Below are 19,747 nucleotides of genomic sequence, written 5' to 3'. Positions count from 1 at the left end.
CAGAAGAATGAGGATTTGGAGGCGAGGTCTAGACGAAACAACGTGCGTATCACGGGAATTGCAGAATCCACAGACATATCCAATATGGAACGCTACATCGAGGATGTGATGAAAGACCTCTTTAGAGAAGGACTATAACCGATGTTCTTGGTAGAGAGAGCTCATAGATCCCTGGGCTCCAGGCCTTAACCGGGCGCTCTGCCTATGCCGATTCTAGCTCGGATACTGAATTACAGAGATCGGGACGCAATACTACGCCTTGCGGGGGAGAAAGATAAGATTCAGTACCGAGGTATTGACATAGCTATGTACCCGGACTCCACCATGCAGGTACAGGCTGCTCGTCGTGAGTTTATACAGGTGAAAAAGATTTTCCAACAAACGGGCACCATATATGCACTCATCTATCCTGCCAAATTGCGTGTCCAGGGTCCTGACAGACCTACATTTTTTGTGGATGCAAAGGCGGCGCTGCAGTATGCAAAGCAGCTGGTCAAAGAACAGAAACAGCGGGCAAGACTGGAGAGACAGGAGACTACTGACCGGCTAAGTGACATTGAATGAACTATGTAACTCTTTTGTTTTATGCTGCACATATGAGGGTTGGTGGCTAATATGCAAATAGTTGGTCTTCGTCCATGTGGCTGCATTGGGTATATGGACCTGCCTTTAGATGCTTTTTGGGTCTCATGTGAAGGGGCGACTTGTGTATTGACAATTGCTCAATTTGTGGACGAGTTGGTCCTGGAGATGTGGTTGTGTCGACAGCCGCTCGGCCATCCTGTCAAAAGCACAGGGGAGCGAGGCGGCCACCCCGCGTACCCTCTGGAATGATTCCCGTAGTCTGGTCTTGGTTTTTGGTTTTTGTTGGGATGTACTTGTGGGAGGCGGGGTGTGTCAACACGGCCTGATTGGGGGGCTGGTGTGGGTGGGATGGGCGGGTATATACGACTAAGCATTTCAAGTACATTGATGGGAAGAAGACAGATGGAAAGCCCTTTATGTGTGATTGATATACGTTTATATTGTGGATGGATGCAACTGCTGAAGATTTATGATGTTGTGGCACGTGGGTGGCCTAAGTGGCTGAAGTGGAATTACATGCTCCTTATTGATAGTTTGGTTGCTGTGTCCGTTGGTTTTGGAGAGTGCAAGCAGATATTGGTGAAAATGCGTGAAGTTAACAATATGTTGCTGTATGTACCATTGTAAAGACCTTTACATGGCTCTCTTGGAATGTGCGCGGGTTAAATGATCGCAGGAAGGCGAGATTGGTGCACTCCTGTTTGCTGCGCAAGGAGGTGGACATTTGTCTATTGCAGGAAACACATTTGGCTACTGGTGGAACACCAATGCTTAAACATGGTAGATGGAAAGTGGTGGTTGAAGCTCCATATTCAAACTACGCTAGGGGAGTGGCTATACTAATTCGCAAAGGGTTACAGTGGTCCACCCAAACTGAGATTATTGACACGGAGGGCAGATTTATAGTACTGCTGGGTACACTGTTTGGTGTACAAACGTTGATAGTAAATGTTTATGGCCCTAACACTGATTGCCCTCCCTTTTTTCAAAATGTATGGCATAAAGTGCAGATGTGTGGAAGTGCAGCAATATTGTGGGGTGGTGATTTTAATGTGGTATAGTCTCCAGCGGCTGACAGACAGGGAGTTCCCAGTGAACACCACCCAAAAGCGGCTGAAATACTAGGTGACATCATTGTGGATGCTGGGTTGATAGATTCATGGAGGGCACTGCACCCGGGTACACATATGGGTACATATGTTACTGCACATAGAAATGTGTGGTCGAAACTTGACTATTGGTTGCTGTCGAAAGACCTACACACTCAAGTCATGGAAGCTGATTTACTCCCGAGATCCATTTCCGATCATGCACCAGTGAGAGTACAGATAGCGATTCCGCAGCCATACGTGCAACTTTTTAGCTGGAGGTTTCCATCACGTGCGCTATTGGATCAGGTGTTCCGCGAGGAACTCCGTGAGAAGCTCACAGATTACTTTGTGTTTAATGAAGGTTCCGTGGAATCACCGGGAACGTTGTGGGAAGCTTTCAAAGCTATGACAAGAGGCAATTGCAATTGCATAGCTCTCAAATAGGGAGTTCTCAGGTCCATTAGTAACACACTAGAAAGGTTGGAGAAAGAACTTGCGAGGTTAGAGGGGGTGATTGTCGAGTCCCCGTCACCATTGACACAGGGAGAATTTAGGGCCACACTAACGGAGTATCTGGAAGAGGCGGAGAGAGAGACGGCCTTTCTTAATGAATATGCGCAAGCTAGGAGGTATGGAGAAGGAGAGCGTGCCAGTAAAACATTGGCATCACTGTTACTTGCACCAAGAGGAGCTGAGTACATCACTGAGCTTAAGGACACAAACGGTGTGACAGCTCGGGCCCCACGCGTCATACTGAACACTATGACAGCCTTTTATAAGTCGCTATACACTTCTCAGACGAACCCGGGGGCGTCGGATATAGAGGACTATCTGGACACGATCAGTCTGGCATGGTTCAATGATGGGGCACGGCAATATATGGATCTCCGGATAACTGTGGAAGATGTTCGCAGCATCATAGCGAGTATGCCGGCTGATATGGCCCCTGGCCTAGATGGGCTAACAGCCCCTTCTATAAGGAGTACGTCGACATAGTGGCGACCGATTACATCGGGTCTACCTGGAAGCTGTGGACACCGGATAATGCCTCCCACACTTCGTGAGGCCATGATTATCACTCTTCTAAAGCCAAATAAGGACCCGACCTGTCCGGAATCCTATCGGCCCCTCTCGCTTATAAACTTAGATGCCAAAATCTATGCGAAGCTATTGGCAGATAGATTAAAACCTATGTTGCCCCAAATAGCGCTATCTCATCAGTCCGACTTCGTACCTGGTCAGTCGACCTCCCACAATCTGAGGGTTCTATTTGGCTATTGCACTACTTGAGTCCCAGGATGAAGGCGGCCGCGGCCTTGCTGGACGCTACAAAGGCGCCTTGTAAGCTGATAACGCATATATATAGAGTAACGCAGGACACTGCTCTGGTGTTAATTAGCTCGTCAAAGTCAGACTGGGAGAGAGAGACCGGTTTAGTAATCGCAGATAAACAATGGCGGTTCTGCTGCTCGCAGCTTAAAAACTTATCGCCGAGCTAAAGATTGAGGCTGGTTCATTTCAACTATCTTCATAGAGCATATCGTACACCCAAATAACTCTTGAGGATGGGTCTTCAAAATGACGATAAATGCTGGAGATGTGGGGACCTTGACGCTACCTTTTTTCACCTGACCTGGGAGTGCAGACAGATTGAGAAGTATTGGGTAGAGGTCATACGGCATATAGGGCACATTGTAAAATTGGACTTGAGACTAGAACCTCTTATGGCATTGTTGGGTTGCGTTACGGGGATTCCTAGTGGCTCCCGTAAACTGGTTGCCCTGCTCTTGTTAATAGCAAAAAAACAGATCGCGATACATTGGAAGAGAGGGCCCCCGCCTACTATTGCAGGCTGGATAAAATCAGCAGTTTACTGCTAGGATCAATTGACAACATACTGGGAACTTATGCCACTGAGGTCATGATCTATTGATATATGGGAACCATTAGTGGGATGGTTGGGTCGAGTGGGAACGGATTTGTATGTCGAGTGATTGTTTAGGTTGAATGGGAGACTTTTTTTGCTTTATTAAAGGTGGGGGTGCGTCGTCTGAGAGTGATATAGGGACAGGAGTGTGTCTTTTGGGATTTCTGATTGGAAGGATGACAGATATGGTGAAAGGTTCTTTAAGTGGTTGCTTTCAGTGTATTATTTTAATGGGTGGAATGCAAGATGAGTTATATGTAATGCTAGTCATAGGGGGGTTGTTATGGTGCTTTGTTATGTTATGTTATGGACCAATGTATATTGGACAAAAGCTTAAACCCCACAACCCGTCAAGAACCCTCAGATCTACTGGCAAGTCACTGCTGACAATCCCCATGGTACGCACAGTCAGAAATGGCGATAGGGCCTTTAGTAAAACTGCCCCTGTAGCCTGGAATTCCCTTCCCCTCCAGATCAGGACTGAACCTAACCATCTAAGGTTCTGTAAACACTTAAAAAGCGGGCTCTTTTGGGCTGCAAGCCCATAGACCTACTCTGTCTATCTGCTCTGAGTTTTTTTTTTCTGCCAGCGGTCTGAGACCTTCGGGTGATTTATGCGCTTTACAAATTTATTTTACATTACATTACATTACAATTACGAAAACTCTTACATTTGCTAGATACCTGTATCACACATTTTTGAAATTCTAGAATGCCTTTTAGACTTGGACCGCCGCCGGGCACTCTGTGATGTCGGCTCTATGGCTGTGTATAATATAATTTACGGTGTCATAATGTCAAGATAGCTGCCTGCCTCAGGGTTATTGGCCTCTAGCTGTGTCACCTATGTGATTATCAATAAAGGTTTTGGAAACTCAAAAAAATAAATAAAAAGCTTCTGTTTGGCCATCTCAGACCACTTACGTAGCCTTCACAAACCAAGTTCCAAAGAGCGAGAAGGCCAAACAGGCACCCTGGCATGGACAGACATGCCCTCCACACGGCCTGCACCACAGAAGTTGAAGCTCACTTTATAGAGCCTAACAGCATTTCAGCCACTCCTCCTGAAAAGGTCAAATGTAGTGCAGGCTGGTCAGTGAAGTTCAAGTGTGGATGTGTCATAGGTGTAAAACTGCGTTTTTATAGAGCCAAACACAGAGCCTCATCCCCTGAGATTCTTTTCCTGATAAGGGCAAGTGCGGTGCAGGGTGGGCAATATAGTCCAAGTGTTGTGCCACGTTTCCGTGTTAATGTCAATTTCCACATCACTTACTAAAGCTGCCACATTCAGCTCTCCTCACATCCCCTGGATATTACCATATTGCTTTATTATTGTCTTATTTTACAGGTCAACCTGCAGCAGGAGAACTCTGTGACCTACTTTCACTGAAGCAGAAACCCAGTCATCTACACAGGCTCAAGGCAGTGAAGATGGCTTCGAAGGTAAAGCAAAACGTATCTTCATATTCAATTTAGATTGATATACAGGAAATTGATTTTAAATGATCCTTTACCTAAAATATAGAGAGCTCTATAAAGATTAAATGTATCTGTAAGCATGTGTGTTTCACCCTAGTATTTAACTGAGCATCCTCACTAATTGGTTAAGGAGACTTTTTGTTGTTGTTGCTGTTTTTTTGCCAGAAGTGCTTTACATGAGCACCAGTTGCATTACAGATTAAAAACAATAATTATTTAGGCACGTGAGTGTAAGTGATTTGCCAATAATAACAGGATGCTTGAGCCTCCCACAAGATTTGAACCTGGTTTTCCAGCTTCAAAGTCAGGCACTCTAGCCATTAAGCCACATACTCTCTTATAGGGAAATGTGTGTTACACACTACTGCTGAATTGAGCAACCTTCCTAAGGGGTTAAGGAGGACTGTAGGGTTCACATGTTGCACCCTAAGTTTGCAAGTGTGATGCAGTATAAGGTGAGTGTGTGTGTTGCACCCTAATTTTCTAGTGTGTTGCAGTATGTGTGTGCTTGTGTTGCACCCTGTTTTAGTGCGCTGCAGTATAGGGTGAGTGTGTATTGCACCCTAATGATGTGAGTGTGCTTCCTAAAGTTTTAAGGATTAACTGGGTGTAGTAGGGGGAGGTATTAGTTCCCTACAACTTGCAGAGGATTTAACTAATTTGATTGTTTATGAGTGGAATATAAATAGGACTGATTGATCATTTACTTCCATCTTTTGCCTGTTGGAATTGATGATTTATGAGTTTGAATATTTAGGGGACTGATTAATTGTTTATTTCCATCTTATGTCTGCTGGTATTTTCATTTTTCTCTACGGAAGGAATCTGTGGTTGTTGCTATGCATTCTCTCCATAGTTCCCAGTTTCCTGCTGCTTAGCAAGTGTGAGTGTGATGTAATGGAATGTTGATGAGTGTTTGGTTGGTATGAATGTCAGTTGGAGAGAGTGGGCTGAGCAGTAAGGATGCTGCTCCTGGTGGGGTGTTTAATCTTAACCTTCAACCTGTAGCTAAGAATTTACTTATACGATAAATCTACATCCATAATCTAGAACGCTTGGCTACCTGACTGTCATCTGCAAAGAAGCTTTCACTTATTGACTACAACATGTTTGATCATTTTGAAGGGTGACAGTTCCACTTCCATCACACTTATAGTAGGTAAACATGAAAAAGTATAGTCTGCTTTAATCCAATTCCTCTGTTCGGCCATTGGATTAAAGTGGACTGTGATGTATCTTTTATGGATTTGAGACTGACTTTCTAAACCTGTTGAATGATCAGATTTGCTTGCTTACATACATGTCCTCCTCTTTTGGTGGACTTATTAAGGTTGTATGGTAACAAACTGTAGTATTCATTGTTAGGATATGTTTTCTGCACGTGCTATTAGAATGTTATTGCTCTGTCTGGGGTGAACATTCTGTAACTGGGGGTTAGGAGAAGGAGAACGTTTCATGCACTGTGAATGTTTAAGCTGTTTGAAGAGATTAAAGCTCTTGTTCTTCACGAACCAGGGGGCATATTAACAATATGTGCGTTAAAAAACGTACATCGCACATTTCACTATCGCCGGATTTTTTCGCTGTGTTAGCGCGTTATTATCAACGCGCAACACGTAGACGATAGTAAATCCTGCGATAGTGAACATTAGCGCGTGAAAACAAGCGCTGTTTTCACGAGCTAATGTGTGCCTTGATAATATGGGGCGGTGGATTCAGCTTTATGATCCACACCCCCATGTTATCAATGCCTAACGCCTGGTCAGAGGAGCCGTTGGAAGACCTGCGATAAACAAGTTTATCGCAGGTCTTTTCCTCCCAACGCCTGCCTTGGTGATAGGGTGTTCCCACCTCCAATCACATTTTACATGTGGTTGGACGTGGGAACACCCACTTTGCATGTCATTAGCGATGTTTCTCGCTGACATGCAAAGTGGGCTTGAGGCAGGCGTTGCAATGCCCTGGTTAATAGGGCGCTGGAAGTATCGCAGCTTTCTGGGTGAATTCCGCAGAGAAAGCGGCGATACTTCAGCCTGTTAATATGCCCCCCTGTTTCCTAATTACTTCACAAACCCTCTCTTCCTTGGAGCACCACCCATTGACAGTTGTGAGTTATAATTCGTCATGTACACTGCTAAGAAACTCTTTGATGTTTTCTGTGTCCTGGTTACCATAGTGTTTATTAATGTAAAGAGTATAAATCACATCCTGATTCCGGACTCAAAATGGCAAATATGCTCAAAATTGTTATGTATCTTGTTAAATATGCCTGCTACCTAAAACTTTGAATGGTGCTTGCTGTCATTTTCTAAAAGAATGATAGACGAAAGTGATATTCAGTAGTGCCTTCCCAATTGTTAGTATATGTATGCAGTAGTTTACGCCCTTCATTTTGTAAGCATATTAACATACAAAATCAAAACATATGTTGTATGTTGCTTTTTTCTAAACTGAAATAAAGTTTATGAAATTAGTACTAAGTGGTAGGTGAGGAATACAAAACGTCTGACAGGACTTTGGAGGGGGAGGTCAAAGATACACATTTATTACTTTTTTTACAATAATTGATGCTAGTTTATAACTTGCATTTAACTATTTAACATTTTAAAGATGGCTATGATATTTAGTTATCCCTTCTGAAATCAAATGTTGCCTAGGATTTTGGCAAAATGCTTTGATTTTCAAACACAATTGTGAAACGACTGGTAAAGCTTCAGCTCTTCTACTTGGCCCACCACCTCCAGAAAAGCCTAAAAGATCTAAAAGGGTAATATTTTGGGCTAAGGATTATTTTAGGTACAGAATTGCACAGGATAGAAGATAACCTAAATAAAGAAATTAACACTATAAAGAGATTCATTTCTTGATTTGTAAATTATAAATCCAACCTTCTATGTGTCAAATGAAAATAGGAAAAGAGGTTTAGCAACTCAGGTAATTATTTCTGCACAAACACTGGAGAGAGGACGGGTCGGCTGCTCCGTGTGCTACTAGACGAGGTAACCTTGTGAGAAAGACATTCTCCAAACAATCATATGAGGGAATAAAGTGAAGAAATCCCCAGGACGAATAGAAAATCCGCCCTTGAGTCTCATACAGTGACTCCATATATGATTTTAAAAAGTCCAACCCAAGTCAACACTCATGTGAGATTTGGCGCAGATTGAAAGTCGCAAGATACGCTTTAGACACAAGAAAGATTATTCTCCCGTTTTTTAAGTAAGTGTGAACTTAGACAGTTTCCCCATTGACCTGAGATAAGGAAATTATGAGAGGGTATCACTAACTAGGGTATCCTATCCATTTAGAGAAACACAGATACCAATCTCACCCACGTAGAGGAACAGGAATTAATCAATCCTCAGAAGTGGGGAATTCGGAAGTGAGAAGATTGATGCAAAATAATCTAAAATGAAGATCATTTGTTTTTAAATATAAGTCTGTCCTGAAGAAGGTGTAAAAACAACACAAAACACCGAAACGCGTCGACAAGGGACTCTCTTCAATCAATGTATATCGATGTTATGATGCTATAATTTTAATGTATGATTTTTTAAACTGTATAAAATTGTTTTACTCCGAGCAAAAATTAGAATAGGAATTAGAGAAGGATTGGTTTTGAGCATATGTCTGTAAGAAATGTTATGTTATAAATGAGATAAAAATGATTTTAACTTTATGAGAATACATTTTTTAGAAGAAGTAACTCCAGTGTTTGTGCAGAAATAATTACCCGAGTCACTTTAAAACACTAGTAAAGTGAGATTAGTGTGTAGGCCTGTTGGTCACAAATAGAAAGTCAATAACACAGAAAAGAATTTATTTTGATACGGTTTGATACCCAGTCCTTTCTGGTTCTCTGGGAAACTCTCTTTTTTTAAAGGTTTAGCAACTCAGTACAGACGTACAACCTAGGGTCGGAATACTTACCCAGACCCTTATCTTTTATTTATACCTTTATTTCAGAGGGAGAAATATCAGCCTCTCTATGTAGGCATGAGACAGGTTTCCTCCAGAAGCCAAGACTCACAATAACTTACATTTACAATCTTTCAAAAAATAAAAAAAACACCACCCTCAAGGCAACTGTTTGGGGGTCTGGTATCCTGCCTTGAACTTCTTTCCTTATATTGTGACTTGAACTTAAATTATCAAGTGGGCAAAATCCCCATTTACTTGAACGGCATGATGGCAGTCCCGTTTCAGTCTATTGAATACATCTAAACTTGAAAGAGAAAGAAAAGAATCTGGTTGGATATTACAAAACCCCTACACCAACAGTGCTTGAGAGTATTACTTTACATTTTCAATCATATAGGTTTTTTCTACAGTCAAATGTACTGTTACTGAACGTGATGATTTCCATTTCATATAGAATCTAGATGGAATAGGCCACGTTATATTGCATTCCATTATAACATGGTCATTACAACGACCGAGTTGTTGCATCGCATACTATTACAACGCAAGTCATTACGACTTGCTGTGGGGGGGCGCTGGATTTTGGAATTGTTCAATTTACTATTCCAACTCCAGTCTGTGCAAAAGTAGGGAAGGTGTTGGATTTAAACTCCCCCTACAGCAAGCTGTTGTAACAACTTGAGTTGTAATGGTATGTGATGTAACAACGCAGTTTTTGTAATGACTGCGTTGTATAGGCATACATTGTATCGCATGCGTGGTAAACAATGTTTACCATCTAGATGCATCCATATAACAGAGAATAACATAACATATAACATAGCATAACATACCATAACATAACCTAACAAGTTTTATAAAGCAAGCGTTCACCCCAGCAGATGTTTATTGCTACTCAACTCAGTGGTACTCATATAATTGAGGACATTGCTTTTTTGGAGAAAAAAACGGGTGGGAGATATTTCACCCATTTTTTTTTTTTTTTTGTGGTAAAATATTAGTTGTTTGGATGGTTTGTCATTAACCCCAGTTCCTTTTAATCCCCAGTACCTTGAGCACCATTGACCAGACTGCATATAGGCATCTATCTGGGAACTACTGTATACAAACGGAATGATGGTCAGTTCAGAATTGCTCAGTATTGAGTGATCCCTGTGACCTCATAATTGACGTATTTTTTTCCATCTTCATTTCTTGTTTTTATATTTTTCCCACTCCGGTCCCGTGCTCCATCCATTGTGCCAGAGTAAACTAAGACTAAATAGTCATGATGCACAAGACAATAGCAAACATTTGATCCAGTGGTAAATGCAAGGTTGTCAAGAACTACTTCTCCAAAAAATATTGTGCACATGAGGGTTCCACAAACATTTAAACTTGTGTTGCAAAGTGAATACATTAGACCATCAGGTATATGCATCAAACCTGCTTGAACAGCTTTTTATTGAAGAAAGCTAATGTGGGTTAATTACCCTGAATAATGTACTAATCTTGTTAGGAACTGATGGGTTATATAACATATAAGAAAATAGGGCTGTGTGCAGATGTCACCCCACTTTCTGCCCTCCCTTTGAACTACTAGATGCTTGTTTCCAACTTTGACAGTGTACTGAGGCCTGTTTCCCATGCTCCAGCGCCACTGCCCTCCCCTAAAAGTGACATGTGTAATGTGCATCCCCAATTGACAGAGACAATACATCCCTTGTAAGTCCCTGGTAAGTGGTACTGTGGTACACGGTGCATGGGTGGTAAAGGGGTACTCAGGGCCTGCAGGACTTATTGTGCCATCCTGAGTGACCCAGGTAAACAGATGGCAGCCGGCCTGCAATTGCAGACTGCAGGAACATTGGTAACTGTTCCATTCGGACTTTGTCCTCACCATGTGTGACAGGGTCACTGCACTTAAATATATGTCAGTCACCCCTAGAGAAGGGCTCTTGTGAAAAGGAGAAAGGGTGCAGTATATTAAGTATATAGACATGTAAGTGCAAGCTTATATGTCTCAATAATGACTTTACCAATAAAGTACACCATAGGTTTCAGTATGTCCATAGGATAACATTGGACTTGCACCCAGACAGAACTGAGTTGCTAGCTCCAGTATGGTGCCACCTAAATATGTTGATTTGGCGTCGAACAATATGCCTTCTCTGCCCTGACATACATTTGTGGTGTCAAGGGAAGGCTGGCATGTACCAAGGTGGCTACTTACTGGTTGCCCTCGTGGTTACCCTAGCTGACTTGCTTTGGCTGACAGGCCTGGGATTTCCGCCCTAGCTGCTGCCAAGACAGGCTTCTGACCTCCTGCCAGGCAGTGTGAGCATTCCCAGGAGTAAGAACAAAGGCCTGAGCAAGAAAGAAGTCACACCTCCCTCCTCCCAAGTGGGCTAGTAAAGTGACACATCAGAGTGCTGAGCTTCAAAAGCTGCATCACCTCTGATATGCATAAGGGCTGTTGCACTTAAGAGGACATATCCCTCCTCTTGCCCCAAGCACACTTGGACCCAGGAAAGGAGGGAAATTAGGTATGCAGAAGGCTGTGGCTTAGCTTGGGGATAGCCACAGTGGTGAGTGCCCCACGTGCAACATTCTTAGGAGACGTAACATATTTAAAGGAAAACAAACTCGTACTACTAATGGTCCACAGGATAGGGGGACAATGTGTGCCTTGCCCTGGGTGCTGGCAACCCACCCTACACCGCTGGCAGGAGGTGTACACCTCCAGAAAGACTGGTCACAACTCCACGGTGAGTCGCCTGCTTTGTACAACTGAAGTTGATTTCTGCCATCTTCAGATGGGCAGAATCCTGGACTGGTGGGAACAGTCCCCTGCAATGTGCAGATAAAATGGTGCTCAGGATCCCAAAATTCCCTGTCAATTAGGCCCTTTCCAGGGATCACTCTACGTTAAACAGTGTAGGACATTCTGGGAGATGTAGTCTGGTTTTCAACAAAGTTTCATTTTCTACCGCACTCCACTAGACTGTCAGACATGGAAGTTCCTTTAAGTTACTTTTACCTCTACCAAAGCTTGTTGGTCACGAGTCCTGTAACCGGCCCCTCGATGTTAAATTAAAAGGGTATTTCATAACACCTGTAACTGATGTCAGCAATGACCCTGCTCTTGTGATTTTGCATCCCCTTTCTGGCAGCACCGTCTCTGTGGCAAACACAGCTTTACCGTGGGTCCCGTTTAGGACCACTGACAGCCAGCCAGGAGAAACACTGCACCTGGGCTCCACGGGCCAGGTAAAATTAAACTGACTGTTGTGGCCTGCTTCTTGAACCCCCATCACCTCTACTCTGTGAGGGTTGAACGGAAATTGAGCCCTAAGTGACAGATTGTCACTAGTAGTTTTGCCATTGGCCACAAAGGTAAATGACAGCCGCATTTATTGCGCTTATTTTCCATTGTTTTGAAAATATATAACTCCAGTTATATGTATGCTAAAAAGTTTGCTTAGTGTCTAAAATTATATAAAAATAAGCCCTAATTTTTTAAATAGGTGTTAGATATCTATCGTGTCATCTCAAATACTTAGGAACCGTACTGGTACTGTAAAATGCTTAACACATGTTCCTCCAGTAAAGTCTGACTGCTTTTTGCCACACTACCAGGACTGAGCTAAGGATTTATTGTTGTGAATCCAAGGATTATCTTGGAGGCATTGTGATAATATTGCATGCTAAGAATACTCAACTTTACCACATAATATTACATTTTCCTACATTACACCATTAAAAACATTAAGACCAACAGAACCCTGAAATTAACATATGAAATATTTCAAGCCTAAATAGATCTCTTGGGTTTGAAAACAACCAGATTGCCTAGCATTTGTTCAGTTTATTCAATTGTTTACTCAAGTGGATTCAGCATATAGTATTTTATGTTCAGTGAAAAATGTATTGCTATTGTCACAAGTACATTACCAACTAACACTTAATCATATAGGCTTTTTCATTCAGCTTTTCCTCTCCCACCAGCTCCATTCATAATTCCCATCAACTAGATTGAGAATTCCATGACACTTAGTGCTATTGCGATACCTATTAGGTGCCGTGAAAAGGTGGACTTTCTATGTCTCCTAACAAATTACTCTCCCTCCTCACTGTTAATGTGGAGTTGTGATAAAGCTCAGCATAAAACATAAGCTTGAATATGTGTAGTATACATTCACCAATGTAGAAAGTGTAAAAGTATGAGCAGTCCAAAATAGATGGTTTATCTTGGAAAAAGGTCTAGGTGGTGCTATGTGATAATGCAACAGAAACAAATGCCCACAAAATTTCTACTAACTGTTGCCAGCCCTTCACAGCATTGGCTCTGGTACTGATCATTTGGTGTCTGCCACCCATGATGCTCCACTGTCAACAGCAATACTCAGCCAGAGCATCAGGGGCTACAAGGAGATTTAGGCACAGGCAATTTCAAGATTTGGTGCCATTTCCCTGGCAATGTTAAGGAACATTATCTCCTCTGTAAAACTGTTGCCACATTCAGGTGGCTTACCCCAGCTATAGGTTGTGTCCTCTCCTCTACCAAGGCAATGTTAGAAAGAGGCATATAGCAAAGACCCTTCACAGAGGTAGATGCTTTGGTCTGTCCTGGATTTAAAGGATAGGGTTATCCCACCCAACCACAAAATCCTTTTACAAATTGACAGGAAGTGGTAAGATTTTAAAGAATTCAACAAAATTGTGCCATTTGTTTAATTATTGTATTATTCTACTTTTACAGCTATTCCTAACAACAGGAAATGGTGCACATAAGAGAAAGCCACAATGAGCTGGGAACTTTTGAGGATTTTCAGGACTTGTGTGGCAAATGGGATTTTGAAAGCAGTTCAAATTGATGAAAATAGAATAGAGTACAAATGTACTTTTATATAGTGCTAAGAATTCTTCCTCAAGACAATTTTGGGGATATGTGTGTTAAATGCTGTATTTCTTAACACATTTAACCAGCAAACATTGCTGATAATTGAATGGTGTGTGATGGCAGCTATAAACATACTGCCTTAACATTATGACTATACAAACAGTACAAGGAAGGATAAAAGATATGGTCCCTCTGGGAGAGACCTAAATAGAATCAGTGCAGGGCCAGACTGACTACCGGGCAGTTTGGAATGCTGCAGAGCTGCTGGCTGATTTCATTGCAGTGGGGGCGGATTTCGTTCATTGAGACCTGCATGTGATTCGAAATAATAAACGCAAAACGAATTTCGTTTAGTACATGCAGGTCCCCATCAACTAAATATACCCCCAGCTCAGCAGCATTCCAAACTGCCCGGTAGCCTGTCCTGCCCTGAATCAGTTGGCAGGACAAGTGGACAAGATAGACATATAGAGCTGGGAAGCAGAGCAACCATTTTTTGTTACTGTTATTAATCTAGTTTTACAGATATTCCCAACAGCTGTAAATGATGCCTTATAAAAGACAGCCACAATGAGCCAGGAAACTTTGGGGATTTTCAGGACTTGTGAAGCAGAATGCTGCACACATAGAAAGAGGAAGCAACGAGGAGGAAAAAAGATATTTCTCCTTTTTATGCCACCCCTGAGAAGGTGCATCTTTTTGGCACATTCCCAGGCCTTCCATTCTTGGTAAATCTGGGAATAAGTTAAAAACCATGGGAGTTGGATAGGAACACCCATGCAACACCCAGGTAATGCCTTCCCTGGGCAGAGTAAAACAATGCTGATTTCTGAAGCCACTCAGGCCATTGCGTGGCTTCATAAATCACAGTTTGGACTTGTGTCGCGCTTGCACCATTTTGCGTGGTGCAAGCATGGCACAGCCACTTTCATAAATATGCCCTTGAGTGTGGCAATGAAGCTACTTTTAGCAGTCACAGGAGCAAAATATAGGCAGGCAGCGGCTGAGTAATCATTCAAGATTAAAATTGGGCAATGACTAGGTTTTTTATATGTATGTAAATCAAACAGCTGTTGCCCGGAAGAAGAGTTTTGTCTATCGATCTTATTTTGCTTCATGGTCTTTTTCAAATTGTGTTTTAGATAATGGGTGATTGAGGTATGTCTGCTGTTATTGATGAGGTGAGTGTTCAAGGGGTGAGATTGTTTTTTCTCCAGAGCATAAAGATCTCTCTTTGAATATTTTTTGCAAAGAAAATTATAAATAGACAGAAAAAGGATTTCTTCTTTGTTATATTGATGTCTGTACATGTGTGTATATCCATATTAACTGCCATATGATAAATTATATTGGTACAGATAAATTAAAATATTGAAAGCATTTTTCCTGATTTCTATTCATATGATTGATGATAATATACACAGTGTGGCTCCGAGATGACTGTCCGGCATCCTTAAGATAAGGTGAGATTTTCCGCTAAATGAATCGGCCTTTCCTTTTGGCTTTGTACTTTTGCTGTCCCCTGTCATGCTGCCACGTCCTGTTTTACAGGGGCCCTCTTCTTGATTGATAAGCACCAATTGCCAGAGTGTATCCACTTGATGCCTAGGACTGTTGAAAAAACATTTAGAGCAGTTTATATTAGCTTTACTATTATGTCCATGGCATGAATGTACAATACCGCTCTCTCTCCTTGAACTAGTCATTGTGTCAACGCATTAGTTTCCCGGTGTCATCTTGCCTCAGTGTCAATGACCCTATGTACGATTCGGTGCATTTGTCTGTCCCCAATGCCCTGTTATACCTATGTTCCAATGGCAGTGCTGCAGCGTCCATCTCCCAATGCTAGCGTCAGTCACAATGTCTATCTTTTATTTTGACATATCAGTATCCGTATGTCAATTTACTTTAATGTGTCAGCCAGCCTGTGTACACATCTTTCTATTTATCAGTATCAGTGCTCTTGTATTGGTGTCACAGTGCCAATATTTCCATCTTAATATCTGTGTCCTTGTCCCAGTGCCACCCTTCCAAAATCAATGCTCCCATGTATGTGTAAGTGTTACAATATCAGTGTATCATTCTACATGTGGCTGGGTCTCAGTGGCAGTGAATAGCTTCTCATGTCCATGAGACAGTCCGGGTGTCAGTATCAATCTCTCTGTGTCAATCTATCCATACCAATACCCCAGTGTCACTATGCCTTTGAGAATTCGTCCACTGTCAGAAATTGTATCAGTGCAGGTCCTTTGTGCCAACCAAGCCTGGGGCAGTGGCTCTATGCTGGCACCCTTGCCTTATATCACTTCCTTGTGTTAATGTGAGCCATCATGGGTCATTGTATCCCTGTGTGAGTGTCTTAGCGCTGGTCCCTTTGTGTGAGCATCTACGCATTAGCATTTTGAATTGTCAGTGTTGTTAGCACACCTGTGGTAATTCCATTGTTTGTTTCCACTTGTCATTGTTCAAGCATTATTGTTGTAATGCCCAATGTCAAAGTTAGTTACCAATGTCAGTGTAAATGCCTCTGCCCTTATGCTAGCCTCTCAGTGTCAATATCCTTGTGCTAGTAAACAAAGGCGAAGAAAGCAAAAGACACAATTGATGGACGGAATGCAGAACAAATCAAAACATTCATCCCCAGTCAAGAGATTTGGGTTAAATCCATAATTTTTTTGCTCACCATGCCACCCCAGTTTAGACCAGGCCATATACAAATCAGTCTTGACCATGTGCCTCATGGGGACAGTCCAGCCCAAACTGCTAAGCCTGGTCCTCGCTGGACCGGTAGCAAACGTCCTAGGACCGGTTTCGGGGTTTCACCCCTCATTACCACAATAGCTTGAATCCAGTGGCACAGTGAGCCCGGAACCAACTTCTGGGTATATCTGGTGCACTAGGGCGAGAAAGCAAAAGACACAATTGATGGACATAATGCAGAACACATCAAAAACATTCACCCCCAGTCAAGAGATCTGGTTTAAATTCATAATTTGTTTGCTCATCAAGCCACTCAAGTTTAGACTTGGCCATATGCAAATCAGTCTTGACCCCGTGTCTCATGGGAACAGTCCAGCCTGAACTGCCAAACCAGGTCCTCGCTGGACGAGAAACAAGCATCCTAGGACCGGTTTTAGTGTTTCCCCCCTCATCAGCCAGGACAGCCTGAATCCAGTGGCACAGTGAGCCTGGGACCCACGTCTGGGTATATTCGGTGCACTTAGGGCGAGAAAGCAAAAGACACAATTGCTCTCCATGCCACTGGAGTCAAGTTATCCTGGCTGATGAGGGGTGAAACCCCGAAACAGGTCCTAGGATGCTTGTTTCCAGTCCAGGGAGGACCTGGCCTGGCAGTTCAGGCTGGACTGTTCCCATTGGGCACAGGGTCAAGACTAATCTGCATATGGCTGGGTTAAAACTGGAATGGCATGGTGAGCAAAGAAATTATGGATTTAGGCCTAGATCTCTGTACTGGGGTGAATGTATGACATTGTTCTGCATTCTGTCCATCAATTGTTGTTTTTGCATCAGAAAACAAAGGTCAGCACCCCAGTGTTGTACGTGCCATTGTCAGTGTCCCTTGTGTTAGTGTTGCAGTCCAAGAGTTTTGTACGACTAACACTATCTTACTGTTAATATACTTTGTGATCTATCAGTCTTGCAGACTCACTTCCTCATCTCATTGTGCCAGCATCAATGTTTGTGCACTGCGTCAGCATTGCAGTTTTGTGTAGGTGTCCAGATATCTGTGCGCCAGTAGCAGTGACCCAGATTCAGTGCCCTTTTGTTGGTACTGTCTTGTGATTGCCGATTTGTCAGTTTTAATGTCAGTGTTGGTGGTACTGTGCCAGTTTCCTATTGCCAGAATTTGTGAGTAATGTCAATGTTTCATTGGCAGTGTCTCCTAATCAAATTCCTGTCTTAGTATTGGTGAATCAGTGGCCTATTGAACGTGTTCCAGTGTCAATGCCTCAATGTCATTGTCTTCTGCATCACCATATATTTCAGTACACATTTGAGTGGGAGACAGAGCGTTCAACACATGCTCACTTTTCACTCAAATATGAAGCACTCACCAAGCGCTGCTTGACCCAGAAACAGGGCAAAAGAAGCACTCAGCCTGCACTTCCTTGTTTGCAATGGGTAACTGAAGGGAGAAAGAGCTCTCTGTGTGCTGTCTCTCAGGAACCAAGAGATAGGCTGAGGAAAAACAGCGATTCTGCAGGCTTTCTTTCTTTAGAAAAAGAAAAGGGTTGAAGAACAGGCCAGTTCTTCTTAGAAATATTTTATTTCCCTGAGACTTCTAACTGGAGGAAAGCACACACAATCCCTTGGAGACATCCTTCCCAAGCAGCATACCACAGTAGGAAAAAAAAGAAGCAAAAAGAATCAGTCCTTTTCCTCCACAACAGACAGAAGCACGAACTGCAGTCCAATCCACCCCTCACTCAAAAGAGGCAGTGCTCATCACACAGTACTTTTGCTCTTCTTTTTGGGAGGGCCCTCTTGTTTCTGGAAGTAATCTAAAGTCCTGGGGTATTAGATCTATTATTTATACACCATTTTTTAAGTGTTCTCTTTGCTGAAAGGGTCTCTGAACCCAGTCCAAACCAGTCCTGTCCTGCTTGGTGCAGCATGACCACAGAGTGCAGAGACAGCATTGTGAAAAGGAGACCCAGCCTATTCAGGTGCAAGCGAAACTCCTCCCACCACTCTAAATGCAGACCTGGTCTGTTCAGCCCAGCGATGAGTCACCCAGGCAAGGCAGGGCACACCTCAACCCCTGAGTGACTGTCTAAAGTGAATGCACATCCCCAGCTCCTGACACTCAAACACCATACACTGAATACACAAACAGCAAGAAGCACACAGAATAGTAAAGTAAGAAAATGCCCACTTTCTAAATGTGGCATTTTCAAACACAGATTTTAAAAACCACCTTTACCAAAAGGTGTGTTAATTAATTCTGAGTTCAGAGAGCCTAACTCAATTTTTCTATCTTGTCCCTATGCAAAGCTACACATGTAAAATGTTACAAAGCAATTTCCATGTTAGCCTATTGGACAGATAGCCTTTCAACAGTGAAAAACGAAATACATATTTCACTATGAGGACATGTCACTCACACCAGTACATGTCCTACCTTTCACATACACTGCACCCTGCCCGTGGGGGTGCCGTGGCCCATCTTAGGGTTGCTTTACATGTAAGGAAAGGGAAGTTTTGGACCTGGCAAGTGTGTGCATTTGCCAGGGCAAACTGGCAGTTTGCAACTGCAAGTGCATACACTACAGTGGTAGGTCTGAGACACATTTACACAGCTACTCAAGTGGGTGGCAGAACAAGTGCTGCAAGCCCACTAGTAGCATTTGATTCATATGCCCTGGTACACAGTGTGCACTTTACTAGGGACTTACCAGTAAATCAAATATGCCAATCATAGATAACCCATCATATCACAATTTATACAGAGAGCATATGCACGTTAGTACTAATCAGCAGTGGTAAAGTGCACAGAATCCTATAGCCAACGAAAACAGGGTCAGAAAAATTTGAGGCAACAGGCATGGTTTTTGGGGGTAAACCTGTCAAAAGGGCCAGGTCTAACAGATATTATATGACACCACTATTACGATGTTTTTCATTATTATTGTAATTTTCATGATCACTCTTTTTTAAACACAATGATGATGATAATAATAATATTAATAGTTGTAGGACTAATGGCAAGGGCAGTATTGCAATATTACAGTCTGACAGTCTGTAATATGGTGCATTATTTCTAAGACAAACATGGGATCTGCCATTCAAGAACTTAGTGTATAAATAACATATAGTAGAACATGTTTTTCATAATTTTGC

General features: G+C 42.5%; 1 protein-coding gene across 1 annotated transcript in view; it reads right to left on the bottom strand.

Moving 5' to 3' along the window:
• The window catches only part of CDH18 (cadherin 18), a 2,230,955-nt gene that overhangs the window by 36,990 nt on the left and 2,174,218 nt on the right, over nt 1-19,747 (bottom strand). The gene's annotated exons all lie outside the window — the stretch shown is intronic.

The sequence above is a fragment of the Lissotriton vulgaris genome, chromosome 4_1, assembly GCF_964263255.1.
Source record: "Lissotriton vulgaris chromosome 4_1, aLisVul1.2, whole genome shotgun sequence".
Lineage (NCBI taxonomy): Eukaryota > Metazoa > Chordata > Amphibia > Caudata > Salamandridae > Lissotriton > Lissotriton vulgaris.
Note: the sequence above shows the minus strand (reverse complement) of the source record. Positions and strands in the feature narration are given on the sequence as shown.